General features: G+C 39.6%; 2 long non-coding RNA genes across 5 annotated transcripts; both read right to left on the reverse strand.

Annotated features, from left to right (window-relative positions):
- Nucleotides 1-3,716: 3,716 nt before the first annotated feature.
- Nucleotides 3,717-10,811, reverse strand: LOC117601353 (uncharacterized). 3 transcript variants are annotated; one of them, XR_013062235.1, is made up of 4 exons: nt 10,569-10,811; nt 10,360-10,498; nt 9,161-10,293; nt 3,717-4,058 (listed from the first exon to the last, which is right to left on the reverse strand). It is a non-coding gene; the product is annotated as an uncharacterized LOC117601353 (long non-coding RNA). The 3 variants fall into 3 exon arrangements; XR_004580664.2 differs by lacking the exon at nt 3,717-4,058 and having other exon boundaries at nt 7,461-9,554; nt 9,840-10,293; nt 10,569-10,802; XR_004580663.2 differs by lacking the exon at nt 3,717-4,058 and having other exon boundaries at nt 7,461-10,293; nt 10,569-10,789.
- Nucleotides 10,812-11,074: 263 nt separating this feature from the next.
- On the reverse strand, nt 11,075-11,326 carry LOC143305358 (uncharacterized). 2 transcript variants are annotated; one of them, XR_013062236.1, is made up of 2 exons: nt 11,234-11,326; nt 11,075-11,145 (listed from the first exon to the last, which is right to left on the reverse strand). It is a non-coding gene; the product is annotated as an uncharacterized LOC143305358 (long non-coding RNA). The 2 variants fall into 2 exon arrangements; XR_013062237.1 differs by having other exon boundaries at nt 11,225-11,326.
- Between the last annotated feature and the right edge of the window lie 3,186 nt (nt 11,327-14,512).

Below are 14,512 nucleotides of genomic sequence, written 5' to 3' on the forward strand. Positions count from 1 at the left end.
CAGTCTAATTCCAGTTTTCTTCCTCTTCTATGGATTTGGGAGGTTCCTGCACTCCCTCTTTCTGCTTCTCCTCGAACGGGGTGAGTGTCCCCGTTATAACGTCCTTTGGTGACGCTCCCCTTTGCAGTACTGGGGGAGGCAGCGAAAGGTTTCTCACCACCTGCAGCCTGTTCATAAAGTTGTCCATATTTTTCCTAGCTTCTTTTTCTACCTCCTCCAATAATTTTTCGGGTTCAATCAAGCCTGCCTCCGTCTTCCTCGTTCCCTCAGCCTCGTATCTCTCCTTCTGAAGCCTGAATCTCCTTTTATCTCTGTCTGACAACATCGTCTCAAAGTGAGGGCCATGTCCCCACCAGTCCTCATCGGGGTCGATTCTATTCACCCTGTAGCGACGATCTATAGACGTTCTTATTTGGTCTGTTTCCAAAGCTGATCTCCTTATTTCACTTATGGGTAGTTTGAGATCTTTCAAGGTCTTCCTTGTCATCATCCCATATTTTCGTTTGCCTTCTACGGTATCCGATCTCCTTCCAATCGTTTCTCTCCTCCCTGTCCAAGGGGACATTACGATTCTCCCAACGTTCTTTTCTATAATTTTTTTATTTTTTCAAAGTGGAGAACTCATCTTCATCGTCAAGGTCGGCCACGAACCTCCTTTCAGCGTATCTGTCTCTCAACAGCTCTTTAGCTTGCGCATAACTGACGTTCCTGTACGCCATTGTCTTCTTCATTTTATTCTCTCTTTGAAACGCCGGACATTCCCGTGCATTGGAGCGGTGTCCGTCCCCACAATTCGAACATCTAGGCTCCTCATTGCAGTCGCCGTGATATTCGTTACTGCATATTATACATTTCTTATTCTTTGCTTTGCACACCGCCTGGAGATGCCCAAATTTAAGGCATCTAAAGCAGTGTTTTACCGGTTCAGTAAAGGGTTCAACTCTCAACAACACATGACCCTGACCGATGTACAATTTTGTTAGCAAGGAATCACCTGCAAATATAACCAACACAGCGCTGCTCTCCTCCCACGTTGCCTTACCGTCCTTTAACCTTCGCCTTTTTAAGCGAGTCATTTGGTAATTCCCTTGTCCTGCCATTAGACAAACTTTCAATTCGTCGATCGATCCTTCCCATTCTTTAATTACACCTCTACGCGTTCTCTTTCTTCGAGGTACATAAGCATCAATTCTCGCTTCCTTTTTGCTGCCGTAACTAATGACCTTGTTGGCGTCCCGCCTGTCCCTGAAAGTGGACTCCGCTTTGGCGAATCCCACTATTCTTATTTCGGTGACCCTTACACCTATGTAGTTCAGAGTATTGTAAATCTTGATTAGGTTAAATTTCCTTTTTGTGGAAAGGCTATCTTTTTTCAGATTAATACAGACGGTATATTCTCCGCTTAGTAGTTCAGTGTTATAAAATTTGTCCTCAGGATCTTCAGGGGCTTTTAAGTAGGAATGAAAATTGCTTACCTCAGCTTTTGTTAGATTATGTTCTTTCAACTCTTTTTCGTTTACAGGTCTCTTTCGTCCGTCCAAATCTAGTCCTTTTATGGTTGCCTGGTCTTTGTTCACTTTAAATTTACCTTTTAATTTTACTTCTTCTATAATCTTTACTTTGCTTACTCTTTGCGTCGCTGTGCTATTCTCTTTATTACTCGTAACCGTTAAATTCGAAACGTTGGCAGCGTGCAGCCAACTTCGTCGCTTACCTTGGTTTTCAACTCTCCTGATTGGTCCATTATCCTCGATAGTTCAATAGTATCCACATCTTTTTCTTTTTGAGCGTTGGTATACCCAACTTCCTCTTCTGTACTATTCTCGCCTTCTTCCATCTTTCTCTTTTTCCTTTCCTGTCTGTCTTTCTTACTTCTTCGCGCCTCGTCTTCGTTTGTTTCCATCTCTATCACGATCATTTTATCATTTTCAATAGGTTCAGGCGAGGCTTAGGGGGAGGGTCAAAGGTTAGACCCTCCCCCGAGATGGGGCGTAAACGCGCCAAGGGGGGGGGGGGGGGTCCCGGTGTGTTCGACAGAGGTCCCGAGGCCCTCTCTAACGCCCAGTGTAGGTCACCGTGGGGGTTTTAGCCGGTAAAAATCCGGCACTACCTCCAGCCCCTCCCCAGGGGGGCTGGTGGCGTCTTTGGAAGATTTCTCCCACGAAAAAAAAAAAGTTCAAGCGAGGCAACTCTCACCCTCCCCTCTTCCTCTGTCTTCCCTAGCGCCTTAAATTTTCATCGATCGACCACGCGCCCCCTTCCTAGTCTCTCTGGTAATGTCTTTCCCTTATATTTCTTACAGCTCGCACACATTGTCAACCACACATTTTCTAAACAGATTATTATAATTTGATATCTTATCAATTTTTCTGGAATTATATTATTTGTTACACCAATTCAGTTTCAATTTAATTCAAACATCAAACACATCCGCATCACATTTCACGCCTACCAACTTAGCATAAATTCATACGAGGGGCCCATACGAGATTAGAGTATCGTCGAACCCAGCAGTAAATCTAACATCGAAAATTTACTGACTTTTAAATTGTTCTGATCAGAGAGTGTTCCGAGTACACAAGAATTATGTTAGAAGAACAAAAGAAAAAATGAATTTATTTGATTGAAAATTAAATGCCTCTACTCTACGGGTACCGGCTGTAAAAAAACCCCAGTCGAAAGTGGGGAAAAAGCCTGGTCCCAACAAAGGAAAATTAAATCAAATTGAATGCCTGAAAATGAGGAAAACAACAAATAATGCAATGTAGAAACTTACGAAAACTAGAGATACATAAACGAATTTGAATGATCATTCAATGCTTAAAAATAGCGCACGCAGAGAGATCTCTCTTACCCTAAATCTTAATGGAATGGCGCCTCGCCGTCGTCACCGCAGATCGCCGTGGTCCTCGCGAAAAGAAACTTCCTGATCACAGGAAGGGTCCCGCAATCGGAGACAGAGTGACCGTAAACACGCGTCACTCTCTGCACGGCTAGCCAGGTGAGCAGAACCAGCCAATCGCCGCACTGTGCCGTACCAATCACTGCACACAGTTGGCCGTCTGAACTCTCCCACAAGATCGCCGGGCCGTGCAGAACACAAACGACAGCACGTAGTGCTTCAGAACACAGGACACACGCACGATCGCACTCGCCACACGTTTAAAGTCTGATTAAAATCAAAACTGTGGCACAAATCGCAATTCAAAAACACGCCAAAACGTTCCAACTGCACAGGGTACCGATCACGGTCTCAATGCCTGGGCCCAGCCCCGGGCCATACACCGCCACCACCGACCCGCCGCTCGCGCCTGCGCCTTGCTGCGTGACAGCGACCCCGCATGCACCCCCGCGCAGCGCCAAATTTAAATCTAACCACTCGAGCTCAACATGCAAAAACCACACATGCTCGACATGCTAGATAGGCAACATGCTGGACATGCAAAAACACCGCGAAACGCGAACAGAGCGGACGATCGCGAAAATGGCCGTCATAAGTGATCAGGACTGGTGGCAGTGCTAATACCTTTCTCAACCGCGCAATTAAATAATAACCTAATTAAATTAATCTTTTTCTTTTATTTTGTACGTTACGCGCCGTCTCGCTCGCAATGTAACAAAAGTAAGGTTTTTATTTAAGTGAAAATGAACATGTTTTAAAAAAGTCACTATAAGAATTTTTATTATAAGTGGTACGTGGTATTTTAACTCTCATCCGAAACTTGTGATTCCGAAAAATAACCGGGATGATTCAATTACGTGGAGGATGTCGCAGATGTTAAAGCATTCTTTTTATCTTGAATGTCAACGATGCTTCTTTGAATAATTTTCCTTAAGTTTTTTTTACTTTGTAGAGTAGTGAAATTCCTCAGTATTGAGGCAACATAGTCGTCGAATATTTGGTCGTCGTCGTTCGATTCCAACAGAATTTTGGTACAGGTACGCAAAATGTCGTCCCCTTCACGTTTTTTTGCTGCACTAGCTGGCCTCTGAAACTCATTTTCAGTAATACTCGAACTCTCTCCTAAAACTTCATTATCAATCGTCGCAGAATTTTCCTGTAACAATAAGAATCTTTATTTTAGGTCCCATCTACTCCAATCTGAATGGAAGCATATTGCCAAAATTTATGAAGAGAAATGGAATTTTCCACACTGTGTTGAATCATTAGACGGGAAGCATATTGTTTTTAAAGCACCGGCCAATAGTGAAAGCTTCTACTTCAATTATAAAGGTTCACGTAGCATCGTACTGATGATAGTGGCAAATCCATGTTATAAAATCATATACAGTGTCCCGCGTAACTGGAAACACTCCATTATTTCCTAAACTATTAAAGATACAAGAAATTGCTTTGGTGATCATTGTATGGTAAGAGAGGGCAACATTTTGACGTAGACGAATTTTTTTTTACATTGTTATTTTCAAAAAAACTAGGTCTGTTGTCCGCTTCGCTGCTAACACAATAATGAGCGCAACTCGTATTCAGTAAGGGCTAGTCTGCCTTGATCAATAACCTATGCCGCACAGCATATTTTCGGTAATTATTGAGATTAGGTTACACCTCACCGATTTTGATGAAATTTAAATATGTTGTAAAACTAAACATTTTGAACAACTGTTTCCTATACATGTAACCGCTGCTCGGCCTTAGTTTTCGAGATATTTTCGAAAAACTGTCGGAACTAACACATTGAATTCTGGCCATCCGTGTACGTCCGTGACAACGTACGCATTAGTATGGGATCGCCGCTTTTCTACTGTTTCTGCAGACAACAGCATATTAGAATAATTTTGAAGAAGTACCCTCGATCAAGGTTCTGGGGTAAGTGCCATGCCGTTCCTCATGGTCCTCCTACCAGAAGATGCAAGATCTTCCCCACTCCGTGGCCAGATCCTTCTAGATCAACCTTATCTTTTTACACGTGCCATGCAGCACCATGACTTCGGGTCATCGGCCACACGCGCGTTCCTTCGAGAATCGAACTCTCTATCGCCGTTCCATAAACAAAACATCCGCGACTCTTAGAATTCGTCGCACCTCAAGTATCAACCACCGCCGGCCCAAGTCCGATGACAGACATATGGCTCGGGGTATCGATAGTCTAAAGAATCCTAAGAAATCCTTGAAACTCAGGTCAAAGCCCAAAATGCATTGACCCTGACACGTGTCAACCCTTGAACACGTGCTGACGCTAACAAGCACGGCGACCGATGACAAATATATACTTTGTATACTTCTGCGTTCATGATTTCAATATATCGTAGCTATGATGGCAGCTGGGAATTTAATATAGCCTAACCTAACCCAATCTACTCTACCTAATCCGTGAATTAAGATAGGTTAGGGTAAAGTGATATTCTGGTCGCCTAACGGCTACCAGACACACATGCTGAGATTCAAAATCATGAAAATTAGTTAAATTCAATTTTTAAGCCCACCCGTAATATATGTGTATATATGGATATTGATGTCGGTCGCCGTGCTGCTGCCTGCAAAAACAGTAGAAAAGCGGCGCGGCGATCCCATTCTAATGCGTACGTTGTCACGGACACACACGGATGGCCAGAATTCAATGTATTAGTCTCAACAGTTTTTCGAAAATATCTCGAAAACTAAGGCCGAGCGGCGGTTATGTGTATAGGAAAAAGTTGTTCAAAATGTTGAGTTTTACAACATATTTAAAGGGTATAGCCGGATAAGATGGTCAAAAGTGCCCCCAAACCAAATTCGACTTGCTATGAACCATTCGATAGGCGATCAAAAAAAACCAGTCTGTGCTAAGTTTCAACCCTGTATCTCATCTGGGAGGGTAATTACGGGTAAAAATGTAATCGCGAAGTTTTTGGCCAATTTCTCGTATTTAATGACATTCGAAAATTCTGAAAAAATCAGAGACATTTCTATTTGTGAGGCACGTATTACTGTAGGAGGCCAAGACCGAATCGTGGGAAATAAATGAGTCGTTTACCGGGAAAAATAGTTTATTAAATGATGCGAAGACGAGATCGAACTGGCGAACGGCGAACGGCGAACGAACTGCGTCGCGATTCCTTCTCTTTTATATGGATTGCCCCACCGCGGGGCTCCGACGTGACGTTCGGTCGTCGGTGCTGAGCGGATTGCAGGTTTCTGGCGCATTTTACTCGAATTTTTAAACGTTAATAACTGGAAAACAAAGCCGTAAACGCTATTTCATTATTCTTGATTTTCTTCTTATTTTGATCCCTAGAATCGCCCCTTAAAATATTGCCCACCTGTTGTCGAACACCCTGTATATCAAAAAATCGAAAGCTGTTCCAACGGTGTCGGTGGTCTAGGGGTTAAAGCGCCTGAGTGCTAAACCGCTGCTGGGCTTTTCGTAGGTTTTAGTCGGCTCACGCTGATTTTTTTTTTCTGTAAAATACATGTTTTTCAGTTTGGTTCAGTGTAGAAACATTAAAAATCACATAAGACACTAAGTGTATAAAGGTTCTTTTAAAAATTGATAGTGTTTCTCATATTATCACATGAAATATGTCGAAAATATCGGTTTTTAATTTTTTTAACTATGGCGCACCTGACCAAAAATTCTAAAAAAAATTGAGAATAATAGTATCGATAATATACACTTATAAAAAAAATATGAATCTAGATCCGCGACTCCTTCCATACAAAATCGCCATTTTTCAGCATTTTTTGACGTTTTTGATTTTTCACGGCTTCAGTTTTCAATCTAAAAATCTGACAAAATTCTGTAATATGTGCCTCACAAATAGAAATGTCTCTGATTTTTTTTAGAAGTTTCGAATATCATTAAATAGGAGAAATTGGCCAAAAACTTCGCGAATACATTTTTACCCGTAACTACCCTCCTAGATGAGATATAGGGTTGAAACTTGGCACAGACTGGTTTTTTTTTATCACCTATCGAATGGTTCATAGCAAGTCGAATTTGGTTTGGGGGCACTTTTGACCATCTTATCCAGCTACAGTAATGCTTCGAAATAAACAAGTGGTCTCTGCTTCGAAATAAGCAAGTCGCTATCCCCTCTTTTTTGTTTGAAGTCGCCCGCAAAGTGAAAGGTACGAGAAACGAGTGAGAGGTCCATGAAAGCGCGAAGCCGATGTGACATCGGTTAGTAGAAGAAGGATGGAATATATATAATGCTTTCTCAGTCTGGTATATTTGCTTCGAAATAAAGCATAGTGCGAGAATGAGAGGGCATGTTATATTCTATCCTTGTCCAAAAAATAACATCGCTGCTCGGCCGATCACTTTATGATTTGCCGCTACCTCGGATCTCTCACTCATTTCTCGCGTTCTCTATCGTCCCGTTTCGAGAACAAAGTCAAGCCGAATAGCTACCTGCTTCGAAATAAGCAACTGTTCGGTCCCGAGCCACTTGCTTATTTCGAAGCATTACTGTATACCCTTTCATCAAAATCGGTGAGGTGTAACCTAATCTCAATAATTACCGCAGGACTTTTCAGACATTCGTAAGATATCCTCAATATCTGGAACAGATATCTTTAGGATGGTTTAACGATATCTCTGTGCTATCTGGGAGATGACATTGTTATTGCATTAAAAGATGAAATTGAACATGAAAAACATTTAAGGATTGTTTTTCAGCGGCTAAAAGAACATAATTTATCAATTAATTTTAATAAATGTGTTTTCGGGAAGCCCGAAGTTAAATATTTAGGTTATGCAGTTTCTGCTGATGGAATTAAATCTTTGGAGGATAAAGTAATGGCACTGAAAGATTACAATCTTCTAAAGGACAGGACTGAATTAAGAAGATTTCTTGGAATTATCAATTTTTATAGAAGATTTATTCCTCTTACTGCACAAATTCAAGCTCCACTACATTCTCTATTAGCTGTTGCGAAGAAAAAAAGATAAAAGAATTATTAATTGGTCCAAGGAACAAATTGAAGCTTTTGAAGAAACAAAGAAGCAATTAATTTCTGCGACATTATTATCGCGTCCCTTAGATAATGCTCCTTTAACTTTAAAAACCGATGCTTCTGATGCAGCCATGGATGCTACACTTGAGCAGTTGGTCGATGCAGTTTGGCAACCTTTAGGATTTCTCTCACAAAAATTCAGCAATTCTCAAAAGAATTATAGTATACACGATCGGGAATAATTAGCAATTTATTGAGGGATTAAATTTTTCAGATACATGATTGACGGAAGAGACTTAACTATTCAAACTAACCATAAATACCTTTAATTTTTGCTTTGCAACAAAAATCATCAAAAGCATCAACTCGTCAACTTCAACATCTACATATTATTGGTCAATTTTCAACAAAAATTATTTTTGTTCGTGGAAACGAAAACATTGTTGCAGATTCATTTTCATGAGTAGAAACTATTGACATACCTATTGTGGTCACTACCGAAGAGTTGGCAGAAGCACAACAGGTTGATGAAGAACTTAAAGAAAATTGAGAATTGGTGATTCAAATACTAAAGTATTTTGTAATATTGTCGGAAAAAATATCAGACCATATGTTCCTAAAATTTTGAGAAAGAAAGTTTTCCAAGTTGTTCATAATTTAACTCATCCTGGAAGTAGAATGACAAAAAAACTTTTGTCTCAAAGATTTATTTGGCCAGAAATATTAAAAGAAACGGCTGAATGGGTACGCACTTGCATTCCATGTCAGAACATTCCGAAAACGTATACTTGTTCCAGAGGGGAGGTTTTATCATGTTCATATAGACATTGTTGGCCCATTACCAATTTGTAAACAGTTTCGTTATTGTTTAACCATGATTGACAAATTTACACGTTGGCCTGAGGCTATTCCAATTTAAAAAACTTCAGCTACAACAGTTGCTACTACTTTCTTTTCGACTTGGGTATCAAGATTTGGTGCACCAGTTACTATTACAACTGATAGAAGAAGTCAATTTGAATCGGAAGTTTTTAAAACTTTAGCCGAAATAGTTGGATTCAACGGTATAAGGACTACTGCCTATCATCCAGCTTCGCATGGAATGATTAAACGCTGGCATAGATCATTAAAGGCAGTAATTTCTTGTTACAGAACTAAAGAAATTTTACCGACAGTTTTATTAGGTTTAATCGTAAGAACAGTTAACAAGGAAGACATCGGAGTTTCTCCCTTCAAAGATAGTTTATAGATCTGTGTTGAGATTACCTGAAGAAATCTTTTTGGATAAAGAACCTCCAGTTAATCGCAAGATCTTCTTACAAAATTTAAGAGGACATTTGAAATTTTTAAAACCTCTGATAACTGTTCATCATATTAAAAAGATGGTATTTTTGTTTCCAATTCTACAAAGTTCTCATGTCTTTTTATATTCAGATTGTGTTAAGCCACCTCTAGCTCCTTCATATGAGGGTCCCTCTGAAGTTTTAGAAAGGCCTTTGTGTAGAGTTTTGTTATCAAGGTAAATGGACAACCAATAGTGTTTCTACACAGAGACTAAAACTAGCTTATTTGGTAAGTTTTTTGGATGATTCTAATGATGAGAATTTATTTGGAACCTCATCAACTCAAAGACAAGAAACTTTAAGAACATATCCTGGACCTAAAGAGAAAAAAAAAATTACATTTAATATTTAAAATAATTTAGCAAATGCTCGGAAGGGAGTAACTGTAGCGGATTTACATTTCACTTTATTAAGTTAGATTTCTGTTTTACCAATCTATGATTATGTTTATGTTCTGTCCCTGTCAAGCATGCATTATTTTAGCCAATTTTGTCTTGGCATTGTTGCTGAGATTGCATTGTTGGCTATGTTTTTAGAGAAATCTAGAGTATAGGCTACTTCTGTATGTATTAAATGTAATATGTTTATTTTAATCTACGTACCTTTGTGAGGTTTCTGTTGTAACCCCTAGACTCGGGTTTCTATTTTTATTTCTTTCATCTTATTTATCTGTCGATTTTACTTATTATTTACCTACCAGTTTATGTCTTGTACATAATGGTGTGGGCACATCTCTGAACACTGTTGCAGTTACTTATTCTGCTTTATTTTATTGTATTATTACTCGCTTGTTAAACACAGTCTGTCTGCTCATATCTTATAAATGGTGAATGCTGCCTTTTGTTCTTGGCTAACTACAATCATGATTGTTGCTATTGCTGTTATTAAGGTATTAACATTGTTCTAAACCAAATTTGTGTAGGGATAATTCACAACCCTAACCCTAACCCTAACCCTCAGGCTCTTGCTCCTTCTGACAGCTCATCCTGTCGATGCATTATGTTGATATCCAGCCCTTCTTAAGTTGTGGTTCTGCCCTGTCTACATAACTTTTCACTGTAAAATGATGAGGTGTTATTAACTATTAGTTACCTTCTTATATATCTGTATATACCACATTACCTCGGGGTGCTGAGGGTTGAAGTGACTGTGACTTTTGTTTATTAGAACTTGTCTATTGAAATATTTTCAATACTTAATACTTGAGCCCTTGTTCTTACTCTTGTGCTTCTTCTGCTCTTCTGTTTTCTTGCAATTAAATCTTTTAAGCAGATCTCAGTTAATTTGTACTCACAGCTGTGAATAATTTAAGAACTAACTGCTATCGTTACCTTTAATTCTTTTGTTCCTTTCCTTGATCGTGGTGTGTGGCTATTACAGGATCTTTTTTATATTAAAGGTTGATTTAGTATTTGAATATTGTATTGATTTGGATATGCAAGGATTGATTAGGTTATGTGCTCTGCTTTGACACATAACCCAGTAACTACAAATCCAATAAGACTGGACATGCTTTTGTTACCGATGGGTGGCCATTTTGAGGGTACGCGGTACCCCAGTATGAAGTTAGATTTCCACAATTGGTATAACAGTCGTTCTGTTACCATACCTCACTGACACAACTTCCTTATCGACTACGATAAAGTAAAGAGACGTATACGTGTATAGAACGGTTGCAGTGTTGCCACACTGTTTCCATCTACAGGGCAATTGGTGTTCGTACTTTACATAAGCATATATCTGCTTCCATCCGTGTGCGCTGTCGCTTCAGTGCTTTCTACAATTTACATACTCTGACGCGAGTCCCGAGCAATCTGAATGCAGAAGTCATTAGTAATTTTGGCTGAACTTCGTCTTGGGGGACCAAAAATTTCTGGATGAAAAGTATCAAATCTTATAGTTTTTGACCTAAAACATTCGAAAATGCAAGTTAAAAGTCCAGGAAACCAATAGTTTAAAAGATATGAGTACATGAAAATATGTGTACTTGGCGTACTTTGACAGGTCAGTACGACGCCATTTGGTCCAATGAGTGGAGTCGCCGTCGGTAAAACAGAATTATATAAGTGGTGGCCTAAACCCGGTATACCTAAGGTTAAGTTTTTTTTTTTATAAACAATATCCCCTCGGATTTGATAGGAACTGAAGGTACTCACACCCAACAAATAGAGTCCAAACAAAGGATTGGATGCGGGGAAGAGTCAATGTGACATCGTACTGTCCTGTCAAAGTACGCCAAGTACACACATTTTTATATACTCGTATCTTTTAAACTATTGGTTTCCTGGACTTTTAACTTACATTTTCGGACTTTTCAGGTCAAAAACTACAAGAACACATATTTTGGACTCGTTAATTTTTGGTCCCCTAAGACGAAGTTTAACCGTAATTTTTAATTATTTCCCAAATAGCACAGAGACATCGCGAAAACATCTTAAAGATATCTGTTCCAGATATTGAAGATATCTTATGAACATCTGAAAAGTCCTGCGAATGCCTGAAATACGACCTGTAAATATCCTATGTTAGAAAACAGGATGTCTTAAAAATGCCGTACAAATGTCGCAGAGACGTCGTTAAAATATCTTAAAGATATCTGTTCCAGATATTGAGGATGTCTTACGATCATCTGAAAAGTTCTGCGAATGCCTGAAATACGTCCTGTAAACATCCTATGTTAGAAAACGGGATATCTTAAAGATGTCGTACAGATATCCTACAGATGCCTTACAGACGTTCTAAAGATGTCTTATGAATGGCCTAAAGATATCTTACATATACTTTACATGTACCTTATCTATATCTTACATATACTTTACATGTACCTTATCTATATCTTACATATACTTTACATGTACCTTATCTATATCTTACATATACATATAGATGTCTTATAAATGAATTATTCGCAAACAACTTTTTTACTAATTACAGAATTTTACCCATGAGTGTGGACCTAAAACACAGTCACAAGCATAACTATCTTCTTACATATACGAACAGAAGGTAACACTTTGTTCGTCTATGTACGAATATCAAACCGTAGTAGGTGAGGTTAGGTTAGGTTATACAGGGTGTCCCAGAACTGGGGTAAGAGCCAAAGAGGGATGATTGGTGAGGTCATTCTAAACAACTTTTTCCTTTGTCAAAATGTTGGTTAAGGCTTCGTTTTCGAGTTATTAACGAAAAACACTGTCCAATCAGAGCGCGCCGTTAGCGCAGGCCGAACCACGAGAGTGTTGGGTATGCTCTGCGTTCAAGCCGTGGTCACAGTATAGGAAAGAACAGTAGGATCACTCTGCCAAAAAGCGTAGTGAGCCTACTGTTCTTTCCTATACTGTGGCGTAACCTCGAAATACTGGCGGAGTGGGGATACACTTTCCCCCGCTCGGTTCGGATCGCGCTCCGCTTTGAACTCGCCGCCAAACTCCGGAGCGCTTCGGAGTGCTCCGGCTCCGTTTAGTATAGGGTGATCCTCTCGCTAGTGGACTCAAACGAAGTGCCGCCACACCAGTATGAATGGACCCAAGCCCTTATTTCGACGGGGGTGCATACTGTAGCTGTATCCGTGGAAAGGTATCGATATCACAAAAAGGGCTAGGGCCACTTCATGCTATTGTGGCGGCACTTCCTTTGAGTCCACTAGCGAGAGGATCACCCTGTACTAGCTGCCCACGCCTGCTCTAAACTCTAAACTCTAAATCCTAAGCAAAGGGGTACAGTCCTTCGTATCAAAGCAATCTTCTGTTACCGTTAACATGTGTTAGTTTCACCGACAAGAACTGTTAAAGACTGACATCCCCTATGTTAAAGTGCGGCACGCCAAGGGTACGAATGGTAAATGGCTGTGAGCATTTGGACGTGGTGCTGCGGATAATGGATAATGTAGAATATTGATATTATTCATTGTATCGCCGATCAGATAATTTAAGAACTGTTCTACCACCAACGAGATAATTTAGACTTGGCACAGCACCTTCGAAATAATTATATCGTCGGTGCTGTTTGGAAAACAATTCTGTTTTACTTTATAATTGTATTACATCCTTATTGTTTTATTTTCTTTATTGCACACCACTATAATTATTTCATAATCGATACTATGTAAATATAATTATTGTTTCGTAGTCGATACAAAATATTCTTAACAGGGAATAACATACTAAGCGTTTAGTGTATTTTGCGACACCCTGGAACGTTTTTTTCGAATACGCAATAAAAGTGTAGTGATCAACAATCTCTCGTTGGTGAGACCACGAAATACAAATACATACTGGTAAAGGCTGGTTCAGACACGGCTAGTAATTTAGTCGAGTGGGGAGTAGCTACTTACTACTAAACTGTTTAGCGCATAGAAATGTGTCCGGACTAGTACAGTTGAACTTTGGAAATCGAAAGTACAAGATATATCGCTTGACTAAAGAAATGCGTCCGGACAGATCTGTTCGGAAGCCTAGTTAGTGGTGGGGCAAGCCTACTCGACCAGAAAAATCTAATGAAACGGATCTACTCGACTAAACTGTAGTATCCATACATTAAACTACTCGCCACTCGACTAAACTACTAGCCGTGTCTGAACCAGCCTTAAGGTATAGTTGCCACAACGTATCAAGACAGTACGTGTAACGTATCAAGTCACACTGTTGCCACATCTATTACAATTCTGACCATCAGCAAAATGAATTGGCTTGACCGAGATTTTGATTCCTGCCGGACATAGAAAAGGACAGCGCGAGCGAATGAGGACGTGTGCTGTCTTTAATTTTTTAACGACAGCTGTACAATTTGATGTCAGTAATGAAAAAAAAGGTACAAGCATAAAAAATGACACCAGGACAAACGGAGTGTGAATATGCTGAGGTGCTTATCACAGTACAGTAAAACCTGGATAAATGCAACGAAAGAATGCTTGGATAAGTGCAACATCGCTAACCCCTCCACTTGGGGGGATCCCCCTAGACGAACCGAGCCGCTCGACGAGAAAACCGTGTAATATGATCCGACCGTAATATCGGTGTGACTAATACTAATTGAACGATAAAACTTTTTTATTTTTAACTTTTTCTTAATGAAACTTTTACTATCGCATTTGTGAGATTTTTCTGATTAAAATGATACCAAACACGATATAGTTTGAATTATATTTATAAACAATAGTAATAGAATAAACAACATAGAATTGACACCACGACTGAATATAAATGATGTCGGCTGAATATAAAAGATGTGTACGGACACAGAATCGGCATGTCGGCTGAATACAAAACATGTGTAC

The sequence above is a fragment of the Osmia lignaria genome, chromosome 6 (genome assembly GCF_051020975.1).
Source record: "Osmia lignaria lignaria isolate PbOS001 chromosome 6, iyOsmLign1, whole genome shotgun sequence".
Taxonomy (NCBI): Eukaryota; Metazoa; Arthropoda; class Insecta; order Hymenoptera; family Megachilidae; genus Osmia; species Osmia lignaria.